Below are 24,879 nucleotides of genomic sequence, written 5' to 3'. Positions count from 1 at the left end.
TAATCGGCGTGTCGCAGTTCTACAACCGTGCAAATTAAATGCAACATAGATACCACCTTACACGTTCTAGAATTTCGCGTGTACACACATATATGTATATAATATATACTTGTAAACCTGTGTATTACATACCTAGATACATACACGCACGAGGTTTTAACCTGCACGCACCGTTTCGTTTTAAGGGACGCGATTATCCACGTACGGGAGTTTATGACGCGTGCATATAACACGCGCCACGGGGAAAATGGCTGAGAACTCGGTTCGACGGTAGCAACGCAGAAAGAAAAAAAAAAAGAAGAAAAAACCGTACATGCAAAAAAACAAAAGTGGAAACAAGGCGATACTAGGCACACCAAAGTCTTCCTCACTCTCACCTTTTTTCTCAACGCCGCGTTTCTTACAACCACCATATATTTATATTAGGGTCTGCCGAGAGATTGAAAAAAATTTTTTTTTTCGAAATGCGTATCAAAATTTCGGTGGAGCATCTCAAATAGAATATTTCCAGCCAAATATGAGTTCTGAATATTGATATTAAGAGTTGCTTATTTTATTTATTTCATTGTCCATTTAAATAAGACGTGAGACAAAATCGGAAAGCTTAAAAAAAAAAATTTTCTCCGTAAACGGCTTGACTTGTAAACTATCCGAATACAGATTCTTATAGAAAATTTCACGCTCTATAAATAAATACTGAGATAAAATTTTCTTAACTGATTAAAAGGTATTCGCCTGTGACTCAATATTTATATGCGAATATCTCGTAATCGGTTGGAGTTAGGAAAATTTTATCACAGTACACTTCTATAGAGCGTCAAATTTCTTATAAGAATCTCTAGTCAGATAGTTTATAAATCAAGCCGTTGATGAGAAAAAAAAATTTCAAAATTTTCCAATTTTTGTACGTGTCACTTGAATGGATAATGGAAAAAATAAAATAGGCACCTCTAAATACCAATATCGAGAGTTACTTGACAGAGATATTCTACCGAAATTTTGATGCACGTTTGAAAAAGCACAAGTTTTTTATTCTATTCTGGCACACCCTAATGTATATATTATTCTACGGTATATTATTCTTGTACTAAAAAAAATATTAATAAACAATCAAAAACATCTTACATTATGTGTAAACACTAGCCTGTCGGATTAATTTTAAGAAACATAATTTCACCAGAACGTGTAACGTTGAATGTTTCGTGGGGGAAAAAAAAAAAAAATGAATTGGAAAACAGATAAGAAACAAAAAAAAATTATTTATACATAAATAGGTTCTATGTGAGTTCGTGAGCAATTTTGGTGCCTCTGTGTGTGCAGAAAAGAGAGAGAGAGATGGAGAAAGGGCGGAGGTGGGTTCACCTGCGGGTAATAAGTGCGCGATAAAACGAAAGTCCCATTTCCCGTTGCCAATGCGCTTCCTTCCTCATTTCAATAGCTCTTTTATTTCTTGGGATATCCCCCAGCGTATTTTCGCATATACGTATACGTATGTGAAAATGTATAAGTAATGGGTATAGCGTCTCTCTTCGCGCGCCAACGCGCACATGATATATGTATAGGTATACACTGTATGGGAGCACATACCTGCACCCATATATTACCACCGTACAACACCGATCTGCCGGCAGTGTGCCTATAAAGAGAGAGGGAGAGAGAGAGAGAGAGTGAGAGAGAGAAATTCAGATTCCCGATAGAATTGGTCGACGGAATACATATCGGCCCGCGGCTCACGGCGCCAATTGACGCGTAAAGCTTTATATAAAAAGCCCCTATCTCTTTTATTCTATCTTTTTTTTCTCATTCTCTCCCTCTCTCTCTCTCTCTCTCGATCAGATATCGTGAACGATTTTAAACAACGATCCAGACGAAAAATGAAACGAAGCTGTATTATGTACAAATAAAGAGAGGGATTAAATTGTTGTATACATATTTATGTAATTTTTTTCACACCTGTGCGTATACAGTTATATGTGTAAATATAATCTAAAGACTTGATCGATCAATCGTCCACAGAATTATATTCGATTCCTTAAATTCAAATTATCGATTATTTCAATGTTTTTTGGTTTTACTTTTTGTTTATTCGATTTTTTTTTTTTTTTCGCAGAAATTTCCTACCGAATTCGAGAAAGCAAGAAAACAATGATGGAACAGCGATTGATAAAACGTTGTAAGAAATATCTTAGCTCGGAACTATGAACGGTTCTTCCTTTCACTTTCACCCTTTTCATGCCAACGGAAATAAAATTGAGATTCGAAGTGCGAAGAAAAGAGAATGAATGAGAAAGAGAAAATCATATACATATATATAGAAATATTGGTGATAATAATAGCAGCATCAGTAATTTAAGACACTTGCGATTGAATACGATAAAAAACAAGGAGACTCAGGTTAAAAAAAAAAAAAAAACAGCAGTTATTTTAAACTCTGCGTAACTACCAAGCGGTTATCTTCGCATTCCGTTTTGACGATTTATACAGACAAAAACCATCTACAGTACCGACAAATTCCCTCGTTTCCCTTCTCAGCATCCGCTGCACGCTATCCTTAGCCTTGGGGTGAAGGTACAGCTACCAATTTTACCGACCACCTTAACGGGAAACGACACGAGTATCATCCACCGTTCGCAAGGGTTGAACAAAAAGCCACCAAGGGTCGCTGGAGTCGGTAGATATAAAAATACGGTAGGTAAATTGTGAAAGTAAAAATTGTTCCCAATATTTAATTAAACGATTTGTTTGTATTTGAAATAAAAAATAAACATCATTTATTTATATGCATTTTGCCCCAAAATTTCTCTCGCGGTTGCTCTCTCGATTGCAAAAAAAAAAAAAAAAAACATCAGGGAGTAAATAATAATTGTTATTCTATCAAATAAAAACGTGCAGTCTCCGCACACGTAACATATTGGTGTGTGAAATTTTGTATTTCATCCCTTCTCCAACGCTTCCTTGTCACCTGAACTAAATTGTTTTCCCACGTCAAGTTTTTTATATCATACAGTTACGGTATGCCGCCTAGATGAATACAATAATTAATATACAGGTGTGTGAATATGTTTAAATTTTACTTCCACTCTTTTTATTCCTCTCATTCTTCGAAACATTCAAAATCGTATTCCAAATTTTTAATTTTTTCAATCGGCATCCAACATCCGCACGATTATATCTTATACGGTAGTATGAGAAGAAAAGCAACAATATGTGAAACTTATAAAAAAAAAAAAAAAATAAATGAAATGAGTAGAAATGACAGAAACAACCTCAAATGATCGTAGGAAGAAAAAACATTAATATATGTGTTTGTATATAAGTATATATATATATATACTTTAGCGCATTATAATTATAAAGAGGGTCGAATATATAACAGGGTGCGAATAAATAAAAGTAAACTCGCGAAGGGTGACGATAAAATGAGAGGAAAAAAAGAAAAAAAAAAGAAAAAATTCAAATAAAATAAATCGCGAAAGAAAATCAGGAACATAATTAAACGGTTATTAAAAAGCGACTGTCGGGTCGGACAGGCGGGGGAATCGAGGGTGATTCTCCCCTTCTCCATACATCCGTATATACACCCATCCACATCCGTATACACACGTTCGTATACATATAATACCATATCGGTTCATTGACGAGCCGCGACGAGGAGAGAAAGGTATGAAAATAAAGCGAACGGAAAAAAAACAAACAAATACAAAAAGGCGAGAATAAAAAGAAGAAAACGACGTAACGAAAAAAAAAAAAAAACACCCACACACCGCACAGAGAGGGAGGAAAACCGGGAGTGAGAAGTTATTCGATGTGAGAAAGAAAGAAACAAAAAAAATTGGTGTCACCCTCTTCTTTTTCCTAGTAGCCCCTCTCTTTCCCTATCGTTTCTCCGTCTTTATTCAATGTTGTCATAGCTGTTGTCGTTGGTTTTTTAAAATTTTCTTTTTTTTTTTCCGCAAACTTTTTTTCTTTCCCTCCCTCCCTCACTCTCGCTATCTTTCTCTCTCTCTCTCTGTCTCTCTCCTTTCAACGCCGCGACTCGCGCCTCGCGAAAAAAGAAGCAAGAAGGAGCGGCAAAGTATCCGTGTCTGTGCGCGGGTTGCATGCATGCATATGCATACGTGCAGGGGGATTCTGAAACAAACGAATTCTCGATCACCGTTGTATATAGAGACGAGCCGCGGTGCCGATTGTTGCCAATCATACGTTTGCGGACAAGGGGCGTAGGTGGACGGGCGGCGGTTCGACGCAGCATACACCAACACGAATTCAATATATCCTCACACCCATGCACCGATACCCCGCTGCTGCATCCGAGCGGCTAGCTCGTCCTCAACGAGATATTCAGTGTTGCGTTTTTACTCGCGACGGTAGGTAGGCGACCCGGCCGCCTCTCCGTCACTCAAAATCGACCTTAGAAACCGGGTTGCGAGTATCAAAGGGTCGTAATGATACGCGGAAGAATCAGACACCTTTCGAATGTCCGCGATTCCAAATTCCGCGTTCCTCTCACCGAGCGATGACCTCGTCATTGTAACATATCTGTATATGTATATACCATGTTATAAGTATATACGATATATATACAAGTAAAATTCAACGCTCTCTCCAAATCCGTCATTTTATAATCCATAATATGATGAATTCTCCGTGTGTAATACTTCGTCATATACGCAATGCAGGCAGGTTCCGCAACCGGTAGCGGCGGAGGCGGCGGCGGCGGAGGAGGTAGAGGAGGCAGAGCCCGGCCGCGTTCAATGATTGATGACAAAGTGCAGCGAGAGGGTTTTCGGCGGGTTGGAGGCAAGGGGGGGAGGGAAACTACGGAACCGCCGTGTCTGTCGTTCTGTGAGTGTACTCGTATTGTACGTGCAAGTGAGGCACACGCGCGCGCGTCACGACGACGACGACGACGACGACGACGATGATGATGATGATGATGATGATGATGATTTCAAAAACAACGAGTCAGTCTGCTGCAGTCGACGCCGCGTACGAGGATGAGGAGGCGAGTACCCGAGTGCACAGCCAATGCGGATAAAGAGAGCAGGATGGAAAGAGGGATGGAGAAAGGGAAAAAGAGAGATGATGATGACGAGGGAGAGGGAGAAGGAGAGGGCGAAACGATGATGAAATTAGAGGAGAGAGAGAGAGAGAGAGAGAGAGAGGAGAGAGGAGGAAGAGGCGGGGACAGGTGAATTTGCTTTTTATTCTTTACGGGGATCATTGGGGGATGGTGAATAATTAATAGGTAGCGAAGGTGGGAAATTTGTCTCCGATACACAGCTGTGTAATGTGTGTACTTAGGTATGGATTTACGATCATCGATCATTGCGAATCGCAAATTTTCTACTTCCATTCTCGATTCGTGTTGCACAAGAATTTAAAAATCAATTGTACGCGCGACGAGTTGAAAATTAACGCGATGAAAAGAAGTAACAATTAAATATAATATGACAATCATTGGATAGTTGGGAATATTGTAAATATTTGAAATAAAAATTGTTATAATCACGGTTATTATAAAATATGCAGGAAACTATGAGAAAAAAATGTGTAAGCGCGAACGAAATAGAAAAACGAGAATTGAGATGAACGTGAAATAATAATGTGATACGATATGTAAATAGGGCGAAGAATGAGTAATTAATATTTAATCGAGAAATGAATATAAACGCTCGGTAACAACTACTGCTTAAAATTACTATAAGGCATATTTACGATAGACTTGACTTAACTGACGGCCGTATTAATTGCGTGTCCCTTGATTTTAATTATATTCCTGTCCACCGCGTTATGGGGGAGTAGAATTATGCGCGCACATATGTATTCGTGTGTATGAGCGTGTGTCGCGTTCGTGTGCGAAGAGAACGAAGAAGCTTATATAATTTGAGGGCGTGAAAATTCCGTCTCGATTCGCGCTTATATGTAATATTTAATCCAAAGCAAATCCTAATAATTACATAAAAAAAAAAAATGCCTCGCATGTGATACAATGGAAATTGATAGAAGAAACGAGAAGATGACGTGATTATTTCAAGTCACAGTATCGATATAGGATTTCTAGAAACTATAAACGAACGCTTGCTCTCAGGCAACCTAGTTTTCGCCTCTTTTCAATATCTGGAAAAAGGGTTGCCTGTACGCAAGGTGAATATTTCATGTGACCCTGAAACAGAGGTACGCTAATTTTTTTTAACTAGGTACTTAACAATACACGGGGAGGGGGGGGGGTGACAAACGTTCGCGATCGATCACGATTATCATAGTTATAAGTGGGGAAGTTTTTTTTTGTTTTTTTTTTTTTTTTTTTTCTTACGAGGAAAACGTTGGTACCATTTAAATATCATGTAAAATTCCGAAAGTATGTCAAAATTTGTCCCAAAGCCCGGCTTAATTCCTAGCGATCTCTGTTTCGTCGAATGATTTGAAATCCCCGCGTGATACAAACGTACCCCGATCTATCCATTCTGAGTGTTAAAAATCGAATAATTGTTTTTTCGTACAAGTGGCTGTTAATTTCTTCATCAAATTCTCCCTCTCCCGTGATTAAAAAACAAAAAAACGCGAATGTATATAAAATAAAACCAACTATTTAAAAAAACTGAAAACAGCCAGAGTGGTGGTAAGCGTTCAAAAACAAAAACAAAAAGAAAAAATACATACTCAGACTTTTCGGCAGCGCGGGAAAGTCGAGCTTCGTATCAGGATCTTCGGGGGATGATCGTGGAGGCGATCTGGGATAGCGGAGGCGGTGGTGGTGGTGGTCGCTCACCTAGCTATACAACGCCGTCGATATAATAGTGTTGCGTGTAGTGCGCTAGGGTGGCAAAGGTGGGTAGAGGTATGTAGGTAGGTATAAACCGAGAGAGGCTAGGCGCGCAAGCGCTTTTGACAAAAATCAATAAAGAGAAAAGCTTAGCTAATGCCGCTGGGCTGCACGGCACGCCGTCGAAGAGAGGCGTACGTTTTGCCGGTTGCCGGAGGGGTTTGGGGGTGGAAGGAAGGGGTGCTCGACGGGGGTGGAGGGGCAAACTCCGCCTTCGACTCTCTCACCTACTAGCGCCCGACTACCTACCGTAGCGCTCGCCGGCGTAGTCGAAGCGCGGACTTACACCCCCGCAAATTCAACCCCCACCACCCCCGAAGTAACGCGTGTGCGTCCGTGTGTGTACTCCCGTAATTCGCAACCCTCAACCTACCCCGCATCCGCCCCTCGATCGCGATAGATGCTCACCCATAACCTCGCCGACCCGTGCCGCTAGTGTACTAGAAGATTATCTAGATGATTTTCAGGGACTAGCCTACATTGCCGTTGCAGGGTGACTCTTCCCGATTCGAAAATACGTCGCTCCCTAAATATAATAGAGGACTTGTATTTGGGCAAAGTATTATCTACGATAATTTTCACGATTATGGCTATTCGAATGATTATATTTTATTGTCACGTTTTTACCAGCTCAATTTCTTCTGTTTTTTTTTTCGGTGGAAATTTTGCGATCGATTTTTTAAAAAAATTTCCGGATCAGCTACAGACTCGAAGCTTTAAACATCCCTCGAAACCGCATCACGACAATGCAATATTGTTTGTTTTGTTTTTTCGGTACACATTTTTCGACATTATTATTTCATATAATTTCTCCTTACTGCTAATTATGGTTAATGGTGATATTCAACTTACGAATTTCGAGAAACGAAGACGAAGAAAAACAAAATATTCCTCTTTTCGTAGCAAAGTAGACGTCGAGACCAGAAGAATTTTGTCGTTTTTTCTTGCAATTTTTGTAGTTGTTCCACCATGTCATCGATCTGTGAAAAAGAAATAAAAAATGTCGTCAAGATTTCGTAATCATATTTCAATTAGATTTTATAAAGTACCAACAAGAGTAAAGTTCATGACGAGGATGCTAAAAATTCCAGCGTTTGTTTTATTTTTTTAATTTTTTCATCGGGTTTCAAAGGTAAAACGAAATTCGAGACGACTTCTAGGTTGGTTTACATAACCTCATCATATCTCTCTAATCTCCTTACGATCGTAATTACAGTACAAAAAAAAATATATATATTATATTTTCGAATTCTGACACAGGTTTTTCATTTCTAAAAAAAAAAAAAAAAAAATCCCATGCATTAGATAATTACGGAGCCGCTGCAGTTGCGATTAAACCGATAACACGGTATATCAGATAACCCAAACGGAATGGGGGGTTAGTAAAAACAAAAGAAGAATCGAAAAAAAATTTCCCCAAAGGGGAAAAGAAAAAAAGAAGCAATAGAACAAAAAAATTATTAACGCGTCCTTTCACAGAGGAATTTGGCACGCAGCCTCCCGGGACGTGAAGAATGAAAGTATAATAAACCAGCAGGCAAGGGTTGTTGAATCGCGTGCTCGGGGGTGTGGAGGGACAGAGTCAGGGCCAGGGCCAGGGCCATGGACACCGGCGCACCGAACACGTGGTGGAGGGAATCCCCGAACGAAAACAATCAATTTTTCTATAACTGGGACAGCAGACCCCCGCCTCACGGGAAGTGGTGAGGTTTTCATCCCCCGCATACGTTTCAACCGCGCGAAGCGTCGGAGCACCTGAATTTTCTCAAACTGCAGAAATTCCGAACGTCCAACTTATCGTGGGTACCTATAACGGTGTACGGAGTGAATGAGGTACGAGGACGTTTCGTTTCGGCTGCATACATTGCAACAATGCGGTACGACGACGCTTAACGTCGTCGTCGTCGTCGTCGTCGGTGGTGGTGGTTAATTCGAGCGTAATATCCGCGAGGGTGGAAATGCAGGCGTTTCGCGATTCGATTGTGGGACGTGTTCCGGTGGCTTCGGCCGAGGGTAGTATGTAGGTTTTAGCACGGACGTCTAACTCCTCCGGAATCCGGTTCCGCATCCAGTCACCGTTCGTCCACAGGTTCAAACTGCAGACATTAACGCTCAGCGTAATTCTAACTCGTTTATCCCACCTCTCACTCCCCCGATTGCCGGTTTGCTGCTGCGTTCACACAGCTGTCCAGGAGTACAAATTTTAACGCTTCTATGCCGCTGCCGGCCGCTGCGGTTTATCTCGCGGCTTTCCGTACCTACGGTATAACCCTACCGACGCAGTTGTGCAGACGTCCCGACGCTTTCTCTCAAGTACCGAAAACACAAAACACCAGCCCCGACGCCAGGTTGAATGGGGTGGAAATTTTCACGGATATGGTCTACTTTTTTTCGCCGACCAGGACATAATGACATTTAAGGTTTTTTCAGAAAGAAAATAAGGATTTTTCGACTATCCACAACAGTATTATATAAATTTTAAATGTCATTTGCCAAATGTTCAGAGCATAGCAAGCAACTTGACGTTACACGTCTTGATTTTTCGAAATTCAGATCACCTTACGCGCAATAAATGTAACAATGTGTTCCGTAGGTACGTAGAATGAAAAAACATCATTATAATTTCTTTAAATCGATCCATCTACACAAGAGACTCAAGATTGAAAAAAAAATTTTTTAATTAGCATCCGAGGTACTGATTAACCTAAAAATTTTTGTCATTTTCAATATCATTGGTAAAATATCATGACAATTTCATGACTTTTTTAGGGTCGCATTGAATTTCACGACATTTAGAAATGTTCAGTTTTTTTTCAGATCGTTAGGCACCCTGACCAAACTCGATCCTATAAACGTTTACCTGAAAGCCCGCGTGATTGCGGCTTCGTTAACGTCAATTTTTCGAACGCAAGATCAATCGTTTTTCATGTTGTTGGCAGAATCGTGGGGTTGGTTTAATCGAGTTACGAATAAAACTGATTCCGTATCGATAGTCCACAAATCGAGACCATCGTACTAGGAATAGATGATTGTATTCCACTGATTTTCCACCGTACACTCCCAGCATCATTGCTCGTGTGTAATATTGCAATTGAATCTGGTGCAACTTTATTTCAAGTTTCATGCAATTGAAAGATGGAAAACAAAAGTACGACTCAATTAGTTATATGGTGGTCTCTTTGAACGATCGCGACAAAATTGATGTTGAGGATGGGATAGTCGAGTATATAAATCAACTGCAGCATGTATAGACGCATGGTGTCCGGTGAAAAATCCGTAACAAATTCAAGGACATTTCCAGTTTATTCAAGGACATTGAAAATAAAACATTTCCAGGACGCAAGAAAAATTCAAGGATAGTTTCAAGGGCCATTGGACACCATGATAGAAGAAGAAAAAGAAGAAGCAGAATTATAACGGAGGTAAAAGCGTGCGTAACAAGAGAATCCGCTGGTGTGATAAAAATAATTCAAAAGGTTAAATTCGGAGGCGTTATTAATCGGTGGAGACACTTAACCGAAATAAACAGAACCGCTGCTGCACCTCATAGAAAGAGTAAAACGTGAGTGAGGATATGAAGTGGAGGTGGTGGGGGGGGAGGATGGAGTAGGGGGCGGGAAGCGGTGTTGCATCAGAAGTAGCGTCACCGCTGTTAAAGTTTCCGAGTGAGTGAGATTCAGGGTATGTAAAATCAGTTCCAAAAGTTATAAAACCACCCCATTCAAAGGAGTCGCATGCCGTTTTTTATCCTCGAATCGTCTCAACCGATGCGTCTAGTTCCCGGTTACAGCCACGGACGGCGTATGAGTTTTACGAAATTTTGCAAGGACTGTACGAGCGTTCCCCACCCCTGGCTGACCACCCCCACGTGTAACCATGACGACGATGGCTGAATTCGCTCTCCCACTCTGGTAACTCTAAAAACGCGTGTGTAGTTGGCGGTGGTCTCTCCTGCTCGGTTCTGCCGTTGGATCACGTCCGCCTGGAGAGAGAAAGAGAGAGAGAGAGAGAGAGAGAGAGGAGAGGAGAGGAGAGGAGAGGAGAGGAGAGGAGAGAAGAGGAGTTGTTGGTGGTGCGATGGCTGATGGAGGAGGACGGGTTTGCAGGGGGTTGCGGGTGCCGACCGGCATTTCGGTTGCGGAGGGTTTCCAGCCTCGGTCTCGAATAAGGGAAGTCAGGATAGCATAGAAACCAGAATAGGACAGAAGGGGCGGCCGGTTCCTAATTGCGTCGGGTCCTGCAGGGTAGGTCGGACGTGTACCGTAGGGGTGAAACGGTGCCTCCGGAATTGATGCTTGAATTTTGAACCCACCCCACCCCGCCCACGCTAAAGGAGTTACAGCTATTCGTTCTCATCTAGGTTCGAAAAATTCTATTGCGGTTCAGGCGGGAAATCGGACGGTGAGCTTGAATTTTTCGGATTCTCCACCGAATCTCATCCCCCCGCCGCCCCTCGGAGTTGAGAATCAAAATTTCCACCAAGTCTCGTCACTTTGATCCCTCGTTCCACTATCCCAATTGTTTTATTTTCTATCTATTCGTATCGTTACAACATAGGCTGTAGCTATCTACGCTAAATTTTTTTGAGGATAGAAAACCGAAGCGACGTTAATTCCCATTGATACGATTAATTAGAGGTTGCATATTTTATCGCGTTTAGGGGTGTGCAAGATTCGTAGAAAAAACTCCGGGTCTAATGAACGAAAAAAATAAGTAAAACACTGCGTTTATTTTTTCCCGCAACTTTATTTGTTCTTTCTTTTTATTTTACGTCCTTTAACTTTCGACTTTTGTTAAAAATTTTTTTTTTTTTTCTTTCTTCTCTTTTCTTTTCTTCTATACACACGCGCGATGCAGTCGCGCAACAGGTTGACCCCGTGACGTAAAGATTCGTTTAAAAACGTTCAATTCCGTTTTCGCGCGGACGATCGCGCGCTATATTCACGTACATGTACGTGCACATAATAGTACCGGTACAAATTCAACGTGACAGGGGTTAGGGAGTTGAAATATATGCGTGTGTGTGTGAGCGCGAATCGAGGATCGTGGACATAAATCTCGATTCGTTTCATCGTTTTCAGGAAAACGAATGGGAGAAAAATAAAAATGATAAATTTAATGTATAACCTGTTGCTCGGACGATCGTGGCAAAAATTTATAATAAGATACCAATAAAAATGTAAAATTGACTGTGTTTTTTTGTACTTTAATTTTTTTATACTACTTTCACAGAAATTCGTTGTAAGCTATAATATTCATTGTACAATTTTTCATTTTTTTTTTGTGTGTTTTGTGTCCGTACGAAAGGAAGAAAAAAAAAACGGAGAGATAAACGTCGAGAAAAAAATGCAATTTTTCGAGTTTTAATTTTGATTTTTTTTTTTTGTCTGTTGCTTTTTTCAATTTTCTTCATCTTTTTTCAGGATTAAAAGCCGATTCTTGGGCCCCGCCCTGCAGCGGTCTAGTAAGTCGAACGGCGGGGAGAGGAAGCGAGAATCGCCCGGTGAACATCACCGTCACCGCAACCCCTTCTCTTCTCCTCTTCGAGGTCGTTCGAGGTGGGAATATATAAACGACGAAGAGAAAGGATGGCTGCTGGTTGCTGCTGCTGGTATACGTAACGTAACCACCCTGAAGCCCGATCAATGAAGACGCTGCGCGCGCATACCCGATTTTTTGAACGCAAACCCGCCGACGACAACTCGAGCCTTGTCCCAAGTGGTCCCGGTCACCACCCGACTAACCTAACCTAACGTAACTTAACCCAACCTAATCTGAATCTGAACTCGAGAGTTGTTTCGAATTGTGGAAACAATCCGCGAAATCAGTCTGTCGGCATTACCGCAGCAAAGTTGTGACAAAAGTAAAAAAAATTGGTCCGAATGACAGTCGCTTGATTTGAAAATTTCTTTATTGTCGATTCGTTGGATGATCGGTTTTCTTATATTTCTCCTTAATTCGTTCTGCTCGTTAATTTGTAACGAAATGTTTTCCATGCATTAATAACAATTGTTCGTACGATTTAATAAAGGAATAATTTTACTGGAACAATACCGTACACGATCTTTGTTATTTTATTTGTTTACACATGCCGCCCCTTCTTTGTAGCCTCTTTTGATGAATTTTTTCAAATACAAGACAACTGTAGACTCGAATTCTCTTTGACGGGATGAAAAGACTGCTCGCTCCGTTGATAACTAATTTCGCAGTGGAGTCTGCAGCGTTCTTGCATTACTGACGAAGAGCCGAGGATCCATAGAGTTTCAACCACCCTTAGATAGATGGCGCCAACCGATATTTCGACGGGGTTTCTGCGCACAACGTGGATGATTGACCTTTGGCTAATTGGTCGTAATGGGCATTTGAATTAAACATGTGTGCAAAATTTTTCAGCGATTCAATTCAACATAACGAACCGACGGCATACCAGCAGATTATGTACGCCAATCACCATTTCATACTTGCCTTGGTATGTCACGTTTTAGGAAGATTTAAGAGGTTCTAACTGAATCTCAACGTGATGTGAACTAGCTGCTAATAAATTTACACTTGTCGAGCTTTAAATCGAAATATGAGGGGGAAAATAATTTGAATTTCCAATTCAAATGCTCAAGTTTTATCAAACCGATAATAAATGTTGATGAACATTAATAAGTTTAATTTTATCTCGCATTTAAGTCGAGAATTCTCAAATTCCGATAAGAAAAAAAAAAAAAAGTGGCGAGAAATCAGAAGCCTTACAACTAAACCAGCGATTAATTAATACCGCACAAATCGGATCACGTATAATTTGTAATTAAACAATTCTCGGTGCAGTGAATTAGATACAAGTGCAACTTCCTTTGATAGAAGCGAGCGAAATGAAGCAAAGAGAAATGAAACGGAGAGGGCTGAATGAAAAAAAAAGGTGGAAATCTGGGCGAAGCGTTGGCGGTAATTAACGGGTGAGCATTAAATAAAACGGGTGAAATTCAGCCGAATTAAAGAAGGTGGTCCCGGAACACGGCGGGGAAGCGAGTAACGCGATTAAACGTTGCTAACAAGCTCGCGTCAGTTATTGGCACTTGTCGGTAACAAATTCCATTATCTCCAGGGCGGCTTGCACCCTCCTCCTTCTCCTGCACGGCGTGAAACAAAGCGAGCGCCCCAATTGCTCCCTAGAATTGCGATAGAATTGCAACTCGATTTCTCCACCCACCTCGGTTCGGTTCGGTTCGGCTCCTGATGCGGAATCTCACATATTACTTCCTCCCCCATCCCCCCGATTTCCGCACGCAACGCTCTCAATTAAACCACCCCTACGCCTCAATCCGCGCGCGTTTCAATGCCGGGTAAAGTGAGGGTACGAAAAACTGCGAGATCTTTGCGAGCGAAAGAATTGGAAATCCATGATGGCTTTCCGCAGAAATGGTCTCAACTGTCTCAAGTCATAGCAATTACCATCTAGCACAATGTTGGTTTTTAGTTGACTTGATATCCAATGGAACAAAGTTACAACGGGTTGTATAGTCAAATTACCTGATACTTGGTATTTCAGAGAGCATATTTAACGTCAAGTATACTGCATGTCGACTTCAAATCCAGTTTTTTGACGATCTATAGCTATTCAAAAATAGCCAACCTTCCGTCTATTTTTTTCCAACAATTTTTTCAATTTGACAAAACATCGAATTTTAGTAGACGAATGGTAGTCATCCTCTGCACAAGTGTGCTACCTAGAATTTTCGAATAAACGATAATGCGAATCGTCCGAGAGAACTGTGCAAGTCAAGCTGGATATAAAATCTGTACAGCAAGTGGAGGATCCTCAGCGCTTGGTGTTATGACGTAACCCGTATAGGGGTGGCAAATTAACTCTGAGCGTTACAGATGTTGAGGTTCTTGGCACGGGAACCCAACACCTTGTTAGCCTGACAAATATCCGCCATATCTCTTTCGGCCCGAGAGAAGTCGGGTTTGCGGCGAGCACTGGAGCCCCCTTAGCTCTCGGGATCTCCTAGATGCCTGCAGCAATAACGCGGACCCAAGTCTCGATATGTCGGTTTCCGTCTGAGATCCTTTCCCAACAATTTCCAAATTTTTCGTACCCCGTTTGCCTTTCGTGGCGTGACATAACCTAGAAAAGAGGAGGTGAGAGAGGTAGAGAGCGAAAAGGGGGGGGGGGGGGGGGGGGGGAGATAACTCGGGAAACCCGGCTGCTTGATTGATCAAGATAGAATTGAGTTGCGGTCCGCGGGTTCGGTTTAGGAGGACCCCACCCTTAATACCCTTTCCGCTTCTCTACCACCCCCCCGAATCCTCTCTCACTACTCCGCCCGGCTATCGCTCCGCGGCTTGGGCCCTCCGCCGATTATTATGGATATTATTTCGGAGAGGCAGACGCCATTTTCCGGGTAAACCGCACCGTCATTCCGCTACGTTACGCCAACGCGATCCCGACTCATGTGTACAGGAACGTTAAGATACCTATTCGGCCCTCTTCCACATCTCGATATCTCCTACAAACAACCCGCCTTCCAAAATCCACCGGAAGACTTCAGATGGTTCTTGAACTTCAACATCAGGTGATTTTCCAGAATTTTTATGGTTCATTCGCATGACATTTTGTGAGATATTCGCAATGTTGAAGGCTTGGAAAGATACCACTTGATTTCGAGAAGATGTCAGTAATCCTAGCGATCTAAAAAAAACTTCAAAAGACTCTGACATGTTGTCTGTAAATGCATCAAGTTCAGGACTTTTTCAGTTCTTTGGGATGATGTGAAGCGACATTATGACGCGAAATAGGGGCGTGTATAAAAATGTGTGGGAACTAAGACAGAGGTGAGTTGGTTTGGGATATCGGTTCTCCGGTAGCCAAGCAGACCAGGAGGGTTAGTTTTATCAGGTTTGTGTTTAGTGTCAAAGTGAAGAGCGTTATTGGTAACCAGCGAACTTTACGAGAAGCATGCACGAAGAGGAGGAGGAGGAGGAGATAGAGGTGGAGGAGAAGGAGGAGGAGGAGGGGCGGCAACACCAGCGGCGGCATTCTATCTTCTTGCTAATCTAACTGAAATAGGGTCGAGTTATACTAGGCGATGGCGATGGCGTCGCCGCGTAAGGTTGGGTATGGGGCAGACAATATTATGGACTTATCAAGCCATCCTAATGGTCTCATCAGGATGCAAGCCAGCAGATCTCATCATCCGCAGCGACGTCGTCGTGTCGATGAAACCCATTTGTCGCTGTAGACCCACAGACTCTTCTCCGAACCCCCGTTCTATCCTCCAAGTTCCTCGCTCGATCTTTTTCCAATCATCACGCGTCGCTACACCTTCTTCGATAAAGATAATGACAGCATTCTTTGGTACCATACCAACTGCCCAACGAACAAAAACTATCATCTCTGCGCATCACGAAGCGCACATGATCTGGATGGTTTCTGTGTAGATATGAAAACGCGTCGAAACTAGACAAACTTCTGAATCGGACTGGAAATCTCACTGGTGAAAACAAAGTAGAATGAGCTTTGGGGTATTTCGATGCTTGTTGACGCAACCAACTTTTGTGCTTGATTTTAAGAAATTTCGTGTTGGAGAGGATGATTCGAACCTAGCCTGACCCTGGCTATACGTATTAGGTTGGTGTGCATCAGGTACGGGTGTTTACGGCGAGACCCGGCGAATTGCATAGTTTTGAGGTATAGTTGGAGGATGGGTATTTCCTCTCACCTACGTGTACACCTACACACTGTAGTTATTTAGTATACGGTTTAGAATTTCCATAGATAACGCAGAATTATGATAGCCACACTCGCCGCGCGACCGCAACAGACAATACTAGATCTTTCCTCCAGCCATGCACGAACGTTCGGTATTATATCTCATCAATGACGATTTCTAGTCATTAGAGATAGTTGATAGATAATCCGGTTATGTCGTAAATGGATTTTGGTTCATGTCCTGCATCTTCACGATGTCTTACGGCATACGTTGGAATAACTGAACATGATATGTATGTAACTTTCTTTGATTACTGTCCAAGATGGTGTTCCATCAATGCTCGGCTTCTCTTTTTTCGGTCTCCGGTGACATTTTCCTTGAGTCGAAAATGGGTAGCGGAAGCGACGGACAAGACTTAACCGTTGGCAGTGGGGGCGGTCGTCTATGTTAGGTTTAAGCAACTCCGCGTGGAAGTTGGAAGGGGGGGCGTTCTGACCCGGGGGTTTCGGGGTTGGGCGGCACACGCCAACTATTATAAACTGTGGCGCCTCAGCATCCTGGAGCAAGGTCCAGCTCCAGGTCCCGCTTCCCCCCCTCGCCAGCTCTGGGCCATCCACCACCAAATGACCCAGGGGCCTGGCGCCACAGCCTGAACTAACCCCGGCGCACACCCTCCGGGGCAAGAGTTGAACCGAACCTCTTCTCTCTACCCTCTAATCAATCAAAACCCCAGAGGCGTCCGAGCCGGGCAGCAACTAGCTTCGTCGGTCGCTCGGCACCTACCTTCACCAACTTGCCCGTCTACCGACGCTTTTTCTTCGACTGGAATTTCTAACGTTGCCAGGCAACCGTGCAGCTTCATTTTCTAATCCGGCACCTCTTGATTAATCCATTCGAAAAAGTATTCCACGACAAACATGAACTGAGAACAGGGTACAGCATTTTTTCATATTTTCATCAAAGAACTCATTGATTTACACTGTTCGTTCTAATTCAGATGAAAGCTGAAAGTTGACTTGATATACTTGAGCTACTACAATGAAAGACATATTTCTTTTTTCTTATCTTTAATCAAGGTGGTAAAATTTGATCATCTTTCATGATGAATTTATTGCCCTACTTTCAGTTTTGTTGCACCACCCATTTTAAACAGAAAATGTGTAATTGTGCTGACTCAACACTGATAACTTGACACAAACCCATGAAAAAAAATGTACTATGTCAATAAAGTCACAGCACGAATTTTAACTGTCAAATGAAAAATTTTCACTGCAGCAGCAAAGAGGTTACATAGAATAGTCAAGTGGTGTTTCAATGTAGCAAGCCCGTTAGTTGAACTTGTCAAGTTTTTTCTCGAATCAGCAAAATATTAATTCTTTCAAAAATGAGTGGCACAATGAAATGAAAACCAGGACAGGAAATCAGTAACAAAGCAGTAATAAATTTTGCTTCCCTGATTAAACGTATACAGACCAAATTTGGGTTATTGTGCTAGCTCAACAAGGGTATCAAGTCAGCACAATCGCGATAAACCAAAAAAAAAAAAAAAATCAACATCTGCAGCAAGAAAATTTTACTATAAAATTACTATATTTGTTTTTATGACTTTGCTCATTTGGTTGTGTCAGCTTAATAGACGTGAAGAAGACAGACGAAAGGGGCAGAGCAGGAGCGTTAAATGAGTCGAACATGAACGCGGGTATATTCGCATAAACATAGGTTGGTAGTGTTTAATGAACCGGTTACACCGAGTAGGTACACCATTTGCTGAACACTCGAATAACTTCACGATTCGCAATATGCGTATGCATATACAATATATCTACATACATGTTACATACGCATGGCACATATGCATATACGTACATAAACAGTCTTGATTTTCAAGTAGGAGGTATAATATATGCTTCGAAGTTAGCGAAAGAGAGACACGGTAGAGTTACAAATTTTCCCGCCGAATAAAGTTTTCAACCCCTGCGCATACACGAGGGTAGGAAACCTCTCTCTCTCTCTCCTCCCTCTCTCGCAGTCTCCCTTTCCCTCGCTCCCCAAAAAACTCAAGAAAAGGGTACATTTCACGGCTCAATGGTTCAGCGAAATTCTGTCAAACCGAAAATTCTCAATCCCTTCCTGCACGTAACCAACGAATTCCTTTGAACATTTTGATTTAACAGAGGCAAAAAAAATTTCATCTTCGAAACTTTCTTTCCAATACCTAACGTACAAAGCAGCTCTTCTTTTTCTTTTGTTTTTCTATCCTCATCCTCATAAATGTTAAGATGTTTGAATATTCTACATCACTTTTCCGACCAACTTTCATTAATCGATTGTAAAATAGTTTTTGGAAGAGAAAATTTCAAATGATTTGCAGAGAAAGTAACAGTTTAGAATTAAAGATGCAAAAAAACAATATCTACGAAAATATGAAACACCTGGTATCAAGGTTTCTCTCCGTCTCTTAGATTGCTCGGTGAAAGCTGATTATACCCACGTAGTCTAGAGCAAGGGAAATGTCGAGCGGCAGCTTATACCTACAACGACGTAGATTGTGTATTAGAGAGGCTGCGGAAATAGCGTAATTATTAGGAAATGACAGGCGTTCCCTCGCGGTGTTTCCATGGTATATATTCGAGCGAAAGAGACGGAATATCTTCTCATCTGACCAAGAATCCTCTGGCATTAATTGACCCATGATTAGGAGACGATTAGCCATTGGTTGTTATAAATTCGAAACAAAGTGACGGATTTTAACAAGGGATGAATCATCCCCCCTACCAAGAAAAAAAGCTCCACTTTCTTCGTTATCAAATTTTTTGTTCACTCCCAGGTGTTTAAAAATTACCAAAACGGTTATTCGGAGTGTAAATTCGACGCTGATCAACTTCTGGAAAACAAATTAAACCAAATAAGCGATAGAGAGAGAGAGAGATGGAAATGCGTGTGTACCAAGTGGTGTAATTACTTAGCCAGTTCAAAGACAAGCAAGAACTTCACTTCCATCGAGTATATATGTACCTACGTCTGTTCAGACATAACGCAGCAAACGTTTATGGGAACTACCATAGACATGATCACTGAACGTCATACATGAACAGGTATCATGTACATAGTTCGATGTATGCAATCGCTCGCTCCGCACTCGCTCACTTCCGGTATAGCAAGTCGGCAAACATCCGATCTCCAACGTAATTTATTATACACGTATGTGATCATTATAAATTACACGTTACTACACGTTACGAGGACTTTGTAGAAACTAGAAGGCAAAAAATAAAAAAGCAAAACGAGTCAAGCACGAGAACAAACCGAACGATCAGCAAAAGAAATTTTTATCAACAATCTATCTTTAATTTACGCTGGGACGCCAGCTTTATATTTATTAAAATAATTTTTTTTTGGTAACTTTTGGTAACAACTGCCGAGTTTTTTCGTTCCACACGGTCCCTGAAATATTTTCAAACCTCTAATAAAGAAAACATCTAATTTATTTATTTATTGCAAAAATATCACGTGTAAACAAAGTGTAGAAATTCGTTCTTTTCTAATGAAGAAAAAAACATTACTATCATTTATACACAAACTTAATACACGTGAAAAAAATTTTCATTCCTGTCATTTTCATTTTTCCCGCCATATTCGATCCGGTATTTTAAACTTTTGGATTTCGATTTCAGATTCGTAATCAGCGAACTAAAAAGTAAAAAAAAAAAAAATGTATGCATGATAGGCTTAAAAGAATTGATTCAAACTGTCAAAGAATTAAATGAAACACTCGAATTTTTCGCGTCTTTGATCAACGAAGAGGGCGAACTTCGAAAAATCGTTCGACGACTCGTCAATGAGTTATATAATCTAAGTATTCGAATCCGCAATTACATTTGGAAGGAATACGTGTTTGGCTAGGAGGTGTCGTTGGTGTCGGTGGCAGACGTTGAGAGGGTTGTCCGTCTGGCCACTAATTCACCCCTTTTCTATCTTTCACTTTCTCTCTATCCCTCTCTCTCTTACACTCGGTGTTTCACCGATCGTCCATTTTTCGCTCTGTTTAACCGAAGCCGTAAGTTGAAACTGTTTTATTCATCTTCTTAACGTTTCGTCGCGATTCTTCGTCCCAAACGGCATACAAGACTGTTATAAATTTTGAAAATCTACCGACGCGAAATTGTCTATTTTAGGCGTACCTACAGCCTCGTTCTGCCCATTTCTGTGCTGCAGCTATTTAAATATTTAACCACCGGCTGGCAAATTGCACCTCATCTCATGTAAAGTCACACAAATATAGAAACACACACACCGGGGTAATACAGGTATACAATCCACACAAGACCCGCGTCGTTCTCTTAAATTGTTTATCACACGTTGAAAGACGACGTTGCCGCTCTGCTCCTTTCCCACATTCACTCCCACACGTATATATCCCTGCGTACAAGGTGTACAATTTTCGAACGGAAGATCAAAACGATCAGACAAATTGGAAAACAAAAATTAAAAAATTAAAAATCTTTTCTTTTAACTCTTACTTTGAACGCGATGAAAAAAATTGTGATGAATTTTTTTGTTTTCGTAAACATCAGTCGAATGATTATACAACTGATGAATGAAATTTTTTTCTTTTTCTGACAAATTCGACATTCCATGTTGTTGCATACAAAGCACACACGTTACGTTGGTACTACGTGATAACAGACTATTCGCCGTGTCTGTAGACTGCATTTAAGCACACCTGATGAAGCGTTCCGTTCGTTCGTTAGTTGGTTCGTAAGTGTATGCAATTTCGAGTGGATTACCACTGTAATATTCATTTAATTTCACTCCGTTTCGTTAACCTCGGCCAAGCCAGAAAGTTTGCCGTGAAAAGGAAATGGTTGAAAATAAACCAAGGTTACTGTCCCGCCAAGAGAATCGAGAAAACGATTTTCCCACGTGTATATAAGAGGAAAGTAAAGTAATATAACGGATATAAAAAATTCGCAAGCAATCAAAAGTATCACATTAAAACCACTCTTTTATAAAATTGAAGGAATATGAATTTCAACTGATACTTAGGGTAAGAGACATTTGCAAAAAGACGACGAGAAGCATTTATTATATTTTCTATAAATTTTTATAAAAAAAATGCCTTCTTCATAGTTCTATGCAATTTTTTTTTTACGTATGTTATATTATACACGTTATTCCCAGACTCGATCTAGTTTTCGTAGAAATCTTGTATGCATCTCGATTATTCTCATCAGGAATCGGGACAAGCTGAACTAATTTTCTATACCTACTTCTACCATGGAATTCTAGCAGGCCTTTTCGCGCCTGCACATGCATACTTATATGCTGTGTAGATAATGCAGAAATCGTCAGATATGTAACTCTCTGTTCTCATGAATTTTAAAGTGACGAAAGGTGATTAACAATTCGGAATATCAGAGTAAAAAAGAAAACAAAGATCAAAATCGTCGTATTTACACAGCCGTTAGAAATGTTTCAATTATTTTTACACAAAAGAAATCTGTTATTTTATCCCGAGTATCAGGATTTCGATTTTAGAACTAAAGTTTGTATTCGATAAAAACTACCGAAACAATTGCCTGGTGAAAAATACCAGCGTGGCAAAAGAATATGGCGTCGTAAGAGTCGGTCAGCTGACAGTTTAGGATCACAAATAATTGAAATATCAGAGTACCAAAATCTCCGTGCAAGCTGTTGGAGTTCTTTTTGATAAGGATAAATCGATTCAGGGTAAAAAATGCGAAAAACAGTGTGTTTTAAAACGAAATACGGTGCGATTGAAGCGTTGAATTTTCTACCACCAGATGTCGCGGTCTTCGATACCGCTGGAATAGTCTCCGGATAGAGAAACGAAAAAAATTTCATACGTTGAATGATAAGATACCAAGTTAGAAACTAAGTTTCGTCGATGTGCGTCAACGATGACGCGGGTTGGGATTTTGCATGTCCTCGAAGCGGGCGGACGCCTCACTATCGCCAACGCCCTCGGCAACGGGTTCAACGGGTCCACCGCTGCTGCACGTATATGTACATTTCTAATCAAGCGATATTGTAACTGCGGTCTAACATCCAAACACCACCGACGTACCGGACGGACCCGGGACTCGACCGATGGTACCGCCTAGTCTTCGGGTGGAGCAAAGCGAGAGAGGTAGGGAGGGAGAGAGAGAGAGAGAAAATTAGGAGACGGGAGTTGCGGGTGCAGTAAAATCCTGCGATTCTCGCGAAATTACATTAGAATGGTGTATAGGTCGTACAGAAATTGTGTGCGTTTCAACTTTTGTGTTCATAAAGAGTGGTCCGGATGCAGATGCAAGTGTTCCACCTGCAAGCTTCGATCTTCTTAAGTAATGTTCTTTTTTCTTTTTTTTTTGAATTTGTTTCAGAAAAGTGGCCAGTGAATAATAGACTCTTAGGGATTCGTTGATTTTATTAAAAGATAGTCGAGCATTAATCTGCACCAATTTTCATTAAAAGTTTGAGATAGAAAAAGGTATTCAAATTATAAACTGCTGTTTGTATTTCAAATTCCTTCGAGACAGAGACAAATTTTTATTTACAGTCGTCCGATCTCACTTTGCGGTGTGTCTCGATTATTTTTTTCGGAAGACAGATATTCGGACAATGAGTCTTTTTTTATTTACTAACGTCTGACAATTATTTGCATAATTTCCGATGACACACTGTGACAAAGTTAGCGAATCTCAAAAATCTCTATCATATATTGAATTTAGATAAATATATAATCAGAAATCGTGAAAGTTTTTTTTTTAACAACAAACGTTTTCTCACAATTGTCTCCGCAGCTGTGTCATTCAAACAAAAATATATTTACTATATATTTTTCTACATACAAGAGTATATCCCGTCAATCTTTAAATAAATAACGGAATACATACATCACCGCGAGAATAATCCTCATGTTATACCGGTATACGTTTAAACGGTAAAAAACGAGAACCAAAGTGCATGAATAAAAAAAAAAAATAATGTGAAGATCCACGGGGGAATATCATCCCGCGGGATGAGGGAACGAGTAACGTACGCTATCCTGCACCTGTGTAATAATATAGAGTAACGTTGTACGTTATATATATAGATAAGATACGAACCCGGGGGGTTAAAAGCCGTAAGGAGAATCCACGCCGCGTAATATAAGGGTGGCGGAAGTAAGGCGTTGGCAGCCATGTTTGCGAAAGGGTTACTCGAGGAAGGGTCGGTGGGATGGGGAGGGGTCGGGGGGGGGGGGGGGGGGGGATGAAGAGAAGGGAATAAGGGAAGAAGAGGGGTTCGCCTCTGAGGGTGACGGAGGCTGCCAGAAGGGATCCTCCGGCCACCCATACACAACCCTCTATGTATGGTATATGTATACATATAATAGCTACGCCTGCATAGCTGGATGTGACTTGAAGACGTCGATACTCTCTCTCGACTCGAGCTTGCGACGCCGACGCCGACGCCCTCCGTCTTCCCAGGTTCGGTGGATCTCCTTGGGAAACGTCGGACTTTATTCATCCACGTTTCATATTCCGGGATACTTTTGAGCCGTCGTTTTGAGGGATATTTTAATTTCATCACTTTCCGTTCGTACATTTTCAGGGAAAAAAGAAGTTGTTGTCAGACTGACAAAGTGAAAGGTTGACTTTTTGCTGGATCTCGATGTTTCGAGGTCTAGATAATCACCTCCGACTATTTTCGGATGGATGTTTGTACGTGTGTGATAAATTTTTTTAATCAAAGATATTTCGAAAACGAGTTAATGGATTTCAATCTTGACTGACTTGTGTTACAGCTATATATTCGTTGTAGAAAATTGAATTTTTTAATTACAGCAGATATTTTTGTAATTCCTGACCGAATTATTAATTTATGTTAATAAATGAAAGTCTGGAAATGGATATTTTCCCTGATAGTGAAATTCAATTTTTTATTGGATGTTTCTTTTTTTTTTTTTTATACGTCGTTAGAGTTACTCATCAAGCTGGAAAAATAAAAAAACAAGTACATTGAGAGTTCTGAAAAGCTGATTCGCGAGGCAGAAAATTATGAATTTTATTTTCAAAAGAGTTGAATTTTAAAGCAATACTATTCAGATGTTTTGAACAATTTTCCACGAACTTTCCGATCCTCAATAAATATTGCCGACTCGCGGGAAAAAAATCACGTTGCACCGATTCACAAATAGCGTCGATTTTTCAAAATGTCTCGAAATCTCATCTTAGATTAAGTTTAAAAAATTGCAATTTCACCCGTTTCTGAAGCTTGAAATATTGCAGAAAAGCTATAATTCGCCAAACAAAAAAAAAAAAAGGTAGTATTAAAAACGTCTGACCACTAAATCGTCAATTTTTG

The 24,879-nt window shown here is 40.8% G+C and overlaps 1 long non-coding RNA gene across 3 annotated transcripts in view; it reads right to left on the bottom strand.

Moving 5' to 3' along the window:
* Positions 1-24,879, bottom strand: part of LOC124222840 (uncharacterized) — a 126,234-nt gene that overhangs the window by 46,399 nt on the left and 54,956 nt on the right. For all 3 annotated transcript variants that reach the window (XR_006884124.2, XR_006884122.2, XR_006884123.2), the window contains one exon: positions 7,679-7,806. This is a non-coding gene — a long non-coding RNA (uncharacterized lncRNA). The remainder of the gene's footprint in view (positions 1-7,678; positions 7,807-24,879) is intronic.

The sequence above is a fragment of the Neodiprion pinetum genome, chromosome 7, assembly GCF_021155775.2.
Source record: "Neodiprion pinetum isolate iyNeoPine1 chromosome 7, iyNeoPine1.2, whole genome shotgun sequence".
NCBI classification, from domain to species: Eukaryota; Metazoa; Arthropoda; class Insecta; order Hymenoptera; family Diprionidae; genus Neodiprion; species Neodiprion pinetum.
The sequence above is the reverse complement of the archived record's forward strand: the minus strand, read 5'-3'. Positions and strand labels throughout refer to the sequence as shown.